Below are 8,167 nucleotides of genomic sequence, written 5' to 3' on the forward strand. Positions count from 1 at the left end.
GGTAGTTGAAGCATGAAGGGACATATGAATCTTTAGCACATTTGGCATGTAAATACCTTGTGACACCAGCTACAACAGTGTCATACTAACACCTGTTCTCACTTTCAGATGACATTGTAAACAAGAAGCAGGCAGCATTATCTTCTGCAAATGTAAACAAACTTGTTCGTCTGAGCGACTGGCTGAACAAGAAGTAGGACTTAGAGGCTCTAAAGTTTTACATTGTTTTATTGAAAGCAGGTTTTTTTGGTACATAATTCTACATTTGCCAGTTCAACTTTCATGATAAAGAGATTTCACTACAGTATTTGTATTAGATGAACTGAAAAATACAATTTATTTTGTTTTTTACAGTGCAAATATTTGTAATGTCACCTGAAAGTGACACTACATACTTTATATTCTGTGTTGTAATTGAAATCAATATATTTGAGAATGTAGAAAACATCCAAAAACATTTAAATAAATGGTATTCTATCGTTGTTTAAGAGCACAATTAATTTTTTAATCACTTGACAGCCCTACTACTAATGACTAACTACCTCTCCTACAGAGCTTTTCATCACTACATCTCAAAGCACTTTATAAAGGGGGTTAGTGTTATTAGCCCCATTTTATGGATGGGAAATTGAGGCACAGGGAAGTGAACTGACTTGCCCAAGGTCACCCAGCAGGCCAGTGGCAGAGCTAGGCATAGAACCCAGGTATCCTGAATGCTAGACTAATGTGCTAGCCATTATGCCACACTGCCTCAGATCAGAATGAAAAAAACACAGGTGTAGATTAAAAGAAATGTAGTTACAGGACCTGCTTATTGGAAGGTGACACTGGAGGTGAAAGAGACATTAAGAAAGATGAAGGAAGTAAGTGGCACTGCATAGCCTGCCGTTTCTGAGTCTACGCCCACTCTACAGCCAAAACAACGGACTACTCACTTCTGCCCATTGGAGACCATTTCCGTAAATGGAGCTGCATTAGGAGCATTACTATTTCAGCTTTGTTATTCTCACTAAAGCAGGAAATAACAAATCCTTGCTTGCTAAATACCACATAAAGACGAAAAGTAAACCAACTGGCAACGGTAATTGACATCCTTGTTGTGCAAGCTCAGCTTCACTGGAATGTAAAAACTGGTAAGGGAGAAACCTGAGAAACCACCCCCCTTAGTGATACCAGACTCATAAACCTCCTCACACACAATGCTTCCACAATCAGCAAGAGCCATGCTGCCTGTGGACCAGAGTGCCAGGTAAAAGGGTGTTTTTCCTCATCTCTCATGAGTGCGCATCCTCATTTAAAATAATTCTCCTTGGGTCTGAGCTGGAAGTGGACAACGAGGGCCATTTTTCAGAATGGAGATGTGTCCTCGTAAAACATATATCCTGCACTCAGACTTACTGCACTTATGTACAAAAATCAGGCCAAAACCAGGACAAATTACCATTTATGAATTTCCCTCACCATTGTAGTTACCCACTTTCATGTGCAAGTGTGGAAATTGTATGCACAGTCCCAGATATAATTACTCACATATTATGTTTGCATACAAGCCTAGGCCTCGACTTTTTAAAAATTTAGCCATAAGAAAAATAACAACTCTAAAAGATGATGACAAACATAAATTAAAGAAGAAAACCAATCAGGAAACATAGCTAAGACTGAATATATGATGGTTTGTAATTGAAGTGAACACACTGAATAATCAGTCAGCAGCAATCATTTGATAAGTCATAGACATCTGCCTGCAGAATGTTGCAGGAAAAGGATTCACTGAGACATTTCAATTTTTGATAGAGTCTAGGCAAGAATCTTCAAAGCCACTTGAGGAATCTGGACACCTAGTTCACCACAAAGGGTCAGAAAGAAAGTTAAACAGGGAATTAGGAAGAATGAATAGGCATGGAGATCAATTGAATCGGAACAAAAGGTATGTTTGCCGGCTTGGAGAAAGCAAGAAATGGCCCACATCTTTACTGAAAATTTAAACCATATTTGGGCTTCTATAAAGTTAAGAATGCATCTCATTGTTTTCCAATATATCTTTTCTTTTTTAGTCTGCTGAAGTCATGAGTGGCTGGTTCCTCCTCCATTCACTATGCTTGACACATATCTTTCATCAAAACCCAGTTAAACATTCAGACAGCTTTCAGGGATTGCAGAAATGGCATTTCTTTTCAGTACTGCATAGCTTGGTTTTGCTATATTATTATAATTTCATTCCCTTTGAGATATTTATTGTCTTCAAATTTACAAAACCATTCCATATAATGTAGTAAAAAATAGCATTAATCTGCTCACTACAATCAATCTATGGTACTTGTATGCCTCTGATTTTATATCATCGCAATTACCTTTTGAGGTCAGGAAGTTTTATTATCCCCATTTTACAGGTAAGGCAAAGACAGACCGAGGTTGGAATGCCCAAAAGGCGTGAAGTGCCTACCTTCCCTTGGAATCAATGGAAAACCTTTCTCCTTTTGAGCATTCCACCCTTAGTAATTTTCCCAAGGTCATACAGGAAACTTATGGTAGAGCCAGGAAATGAACCCAGGTCTCCTGAGCACCAAGAAAGAGCTTAATCTTTGGACCATTCTTCCTCTGCATAACCTCACTCCATGCTCCACATATGGTGACTAGTAGCTCCATGTTCCACTGTGGCTGTGATGTTACCCCCCTAATGAATTCTGGAAAGTTTCTTTTGAGAGGAGCCATTAACCAGATTCTTTGGCAGACCTGAAAAGAAATGAAAGCTAAGTTGAAAGCCTCTCTTTCCTTTGCTCTTTGGGATGTTCATCATGTGGGATCTGACCCTGTGATGTGCTATATGCTCTCAATTCCCATTCAAATTCAATGAGAGTTGAGGGTGTTGGGCATCTCACAAGCCTGGGTTCATAACTCTGAAGACAGGCAATTAAAAAAAATAATAATTCCTGGTTGCTTTTAAAGGTCTAATTGTAGACTGCCTGAGCAGCCATAAAATAGGTAATAAATGATTATCAAAACTAGAGTCCCACACCTACTGCATAAGTAAACAATTGAATAAGACCAAAGTACTGCTGTAAAACTCTAAGGGTGTGGAGGTCATGTTGTATGTAGTGATCATTTCTGCTTCATGGGTCTACTTATAGAAAGAGGAAAAAGTTTCTCAGAAGTAAGCAACTTTGTTTAAGCACACACACTTCAAACAAATCATAAAATGGGGTGGGAAGTGCAGAGATGACTTCATTTGTAAGCTTTGCTTCTAAAACTGCTCAGTAGAAATATTTACAGTTACATTTAATTTAAACAACCATCGTTCATTTTGCCAGTTTAGGTCAAATCCTGCCTTTAGCGGGTGAAGACACTTCACTTATCTAATTACTTGCTCCCTTAGGTTTTGACCATGGGGCGCCACATGGGCACAGGGGTCCAGCTGCACAGACTGAGTTTGTTTACTGCTTACCTGAGTGAGTGGAATGGTGCTGTCCAGACGTGTGGCACGAAAGCCATCTTGCCTGGCTCTGAACAGCAGGGATTGGATATGTTAATACACCAAAAAAAGGGGCACCCCTGACTAGTTCATTCTACAAACTACATCATAATTTTGAGCCATTGAGGCCTGGACATGCTCTCTAGCTTGAAGATGTGCCCTTTTAGGCTAGCAAGCAAGCCAGGTCCCTCTGCTAATATCCGGTCCCCCATCCACTTTCTTCTCCTCCTTCAGCTACCTCCTTGAGACACACTTTGGTAAAGCCTACCAGACCCTCACCAGCTAATAAAGGACAGATCGAAGGTCAGCAGGTACACTTGTGTTTACTTAGGTATTACATGTAAAAAGAAGGCGGCCCAGGTTTTCTTGTATCCATTCACTTTGCACCACTCAAGCAACATAAAGTGCATGGATTCACGAGAGCTTACCCCAAGACCTTTTCCCAGCATTTTCAACCAGTTTGGCTGAGATTCCCCTCTCATAAAACCAAGCCCCCGGTAACTTGTCCCCATAGATTGAAGGAATGAGGATGTACCCCTTAGTTATTCTCCCCAAAATTCATTGTCCTTACTTGAAAACAAGGCTCTCCTCAACTGGTTCACTTCTCCCTGTGAACGTCCTCTCTTTGAAGATTTCACAATCTTTCATTAGCATTCATCTCAGACTGTAAATGGAGGACCATTGTGAATCATACAATACTTAGTTTACATATAAATAGACAGATAAACATTTCTTGCCTGAAAGAAAACCTGCTTTTCACCTTTCAGGTGTTCAGTCCTAGTCTAGTGTTTCTCAAATGCAGCTACCAAGGGCTTTTCTTGTGGCCACAGCCTCCTGGGCTGTGATTGGGAGGGGGAGGGCAAAGTAGTGCCCCCTCCCTACCTCCTGCAAACTATTGAATGCCTGTGTTAAAAAAGGTGGAGGGCATGGCCCACTCCCCGCCGCCCACCATTCCAGCACCCCTGCCTCTACTCCTATGTAACTCTGTATCCTCTGCCAGTTGGCATCCAGGGGTTCTTGGGCCACAAGGTCCTTTATGGAAATGCAAAAAGAAATAATAACTGTTTTTCATTTTATTTACAAGGTCTCTTAAAATAGATTTGTATTTATATACTTGGCGCATAGAATTCTGCACACAATGGCTGGGATTGTCAGTCATTTAAGAATTTCTGACACCCAATTCCCCTTGACTTTCAGTGGGTATTGGGTGCTTAAATCCCATAGGTACCTTTAAAAATACCAGCCAGTATTAATAACTAATACTCTTTTTATAGTACCTCCCATACAAGGATCTACATGTTCAACAGCCCTATGAAATAGATAGGTATCCCCATCAAAGAGATGGGGATACTGAAACTCATATTAAGGGCTAGATCCAAAGCCTATTGAATTCAATAGAAAGACTCACACTGACTTCAATGAGCTTTGGAACAAACCCGAAGTGACTTCTTTTAGGTTTCCTAGGTTACCTGTGGAGAAAATGCTCTATATGTCCTCTCAAGACCATCCTTCCTCTTCTAAAATCAAACACACTTTGAACTTGAAAGCTAGTGAGTTAAGATTTTGTGATGTTACTTTATATCATGTCTTTCAACACACTATCTCAAACAGTGGCTTGTCCCACTTGAAAAGTTTGCTTCCTGTTATTGGTCAAATCACTGGGAATAAGCAACAAAGAATGACAGCGGTAAGAAGCCAGAGCTCCTTTTGCACTCATCATTTATAATCAAATGCTACCAAAAAAATTTAGACTCAGGCTGAGGAAATAAGCAACCATGGAATGACAGTTACTTTTCCCTCAAAGACATACAAACAATTTCATAACTGCCACAAGCCCCTCCACATAGGCTTGAAATAGACCAAACAGGAAAGAAAAAATTGTTGGATATAAAAATGTCATGTTTCAAGAACTGCCAGTAGTGAAAAAAACAGGGAATGAATATATTATGTATATGTAGATACCGGCACTATGTTAATCTCTCTTATATTATACAAACTACCATTTTTATGTCATCGTAGATGTGCGTGTAGGTACTAACACATAACCAGACATGACCACACAATATTGAAAAACCAAGCACTCCAAAGTCAGGAAATGCAGAATTAAGATTAACTGCTCTCTTGTGTTTATGCTTTAAGAAATGGGGCAAGATTCTGCACCACTGAAGTGGATGGCATTAATGCCATTTTCTTCAGGCATCAGGCTCATTAAACCTCTAATGCCCTACCCACCCCCCCCTCAGGTCCATTGTCAAAAACAAAGCATGGAATTCCAGATAATTTGGCCACATAATTTTAAAATGACTCAATTAATTTTCTTCAAATTTGTCTTAGATCTTTTTGAAATTCAAGCACTGTCAAACAAGCCAAGTTTGTTGAGGCTGCCTTATTGCTGAGTTATCTATGTTCAAAAGTGAGAGAGTGATACGTATAGGGGAAAGAGTTTTAATGCATAACTCAAATCTAACTGAACCAATTTTGTTTATGGCATGAGACCACTAAAAGGAGTTAAATTGATAATGTCTTTAGCAACTGAGATAGGGGCTAGGAATCTAAACTGAAAATCCATTTTAATTATACTGCACAACTACTGCACATATTTTAGCTCAATAAAATATCTATACTCTCATGAGAGATCATGGAAACACTGAACGCATCCAAGCTTCTCTCCACAGGTATCTATGTATTTCACAATAATAATAAATTAGTGAACATTTTGGATTGTGTACTAAAGTATTACAAAATGCTTTGCAAACACACTCATGTCTCACAAGCTTCCTGTGTGGTTCAGAAGTTTAATATTATTCCTACTTTGCAGAAGAGGAAACTGGGATTAAATGAGAAGACTATTCTGCTTCTCTTTTTGCAAGTGAAGCCACTTTAAAAGTGCAAGGGGCACATAGGTCTTACAAAGCCTTGCATCGCAAGGCCCACAAATACTCACATACACACTCAAAGCCAAGTGGAAATTCATATGGATGAGGGATTGACTTGTTGATGAGTGCATGTCCCCTGGTTCTATATGAAATTTTTAAAGCTTTAGATGAAATTCTCAGCTGCACCTAATAAATTTTAAATGTAGTTGAGAGAAGGGGTGCCCAAAAGAACAGTATGTGCCTCTGCAGTGGTGATGGCTGGGTCAAAGGAGCTGATAGTTGGCTCTGTGCATCTGAGGGATTCCTATGCTATGGGGGAATCCTCAGCTGGCTGAGTCCATTGGGTTTATAACTCCTTTATGCCACCAAAGCAGCCACCAAAGGACTGTAGTGCAGTGAAGAATCTGGCCTGTTATTTTCAGTTTTTAAAAGTAAGCATTTAAAGACTAACATGAAGCTTTGAAATCTATAACTGTAGTTGTGGAAATGTCTGTATTGATAGCAGGGCTCTGCAAGTGAATCCTGTAGTGGTCTTCCTATCTTTAAACCCTTTGGGCCTAATTCTTTCTTACACTGAGGCCAGGTCTACACTATAGACCTATATTGGCATAAATACATTGCTCAGGGTGTGAACAATGCACACCCCTGAGTGATGTAGTTATACCAACCTAACCTCCTTGTGTAGACAGGAAGCTCTCTCGTTGGCATAGTAGCATCTTCACTAAAGCGCTACAGCGGCATAGCTGCACCACGGTAGTGCTGTATGTGAAAACAAGCTCTATTAAGGCCATTTTACATCACTCTGTCAGTGTAAAGGAGCCTTAAAGTGTAAGTAATTGCCAGAGAGGTGTTAAGTGGCCTTACTGTAAATGAGATTCAGTTCTTTTGTCTGAGTTTTTAAGTGTTCAGAAAAAACAATGAGGCATCCTTGTGGCACCTGAGAGACAAACAAATTTATTTGGACATAAGCTTTCATGGGTGCTTATGCCCAAATAAATTCGTTAGTCTCTCAGGTGCCACAAGAACTCCGCGTTGTTTTTACTGATAGAGACTAACATGGCTACCCCTCTGATAAGTGTTCAGAGACTCTACAGGCCTCCTAATTGGAGGGTAGGATTTTCCCTCCCAGATGATGCAGGGATTAGACTGGACTTAGCCGAAGAACTGTTAAAGGAGCCACAGCCCAAAGTTGTTGTTGGTCTCCTCCCTCTCCTTGGCTAACAACTCGGTATCTGAAGTCAAGAGTGAGGACTGAAATACCCCAAACATTTACCTCCAGCTTATTATTATTGATGGGGAAGTAGAAGCAAATTGCTGACATAGAATATTTGGATTTCTCTGGTAATCTGCCAGATGGCAGGCCAGTCATCCAGAGACAAGCATTAAAATCCTTCTGAGTTGCTAAAAATAGTTACCAAGTGTTCAAAACCTTGCCATAGATGACAGGAGCTTACCTCATCACTCCAAACTCACTTTATAATTTTAAATGGAGAATGACCAGAGAATGTACTGTGTTGCTGAGCCCTGGCCCTGTTTGCTGGTTGTACCACAAAACTCTGGAGTGCCCTGTGGTCAGCGGTGCAGGTTTAAACTTTAAAGATTTGGATGCTCTGGGTCTCTACACAAGCTCTTTATTTTGTTGTGGACCCTGCAGCTCTCCAAAGCGTGGCTCTTTGTTTCCATGCTACACAGAGCTTCCACAGGAGGCCATCTTTTCTGAAGAAAAGAGCAGTGCTGTATTGCCAACCCTAAACGTTCAAAAATCACGAGATTGGCTTTCAAATCATGGGATTATTTAAAAATAATAGATTTGGTGTTCTTT

The sequence above is a fragment of the Gopherus evgoodei genome, chromosome 5, assembly GCF_007399415.2.
Source record: "Gopherus evgoodei ecotype Sinaloan lineage chromosome 5, rGopEvg1_v1.p, whole genome shotgun sequence".
Lineage (NCBI taxonomy): Eukaryota > Metazoa > Chordata > Testudines > Testudinidae > Gopherus > Gopherus evgoodei.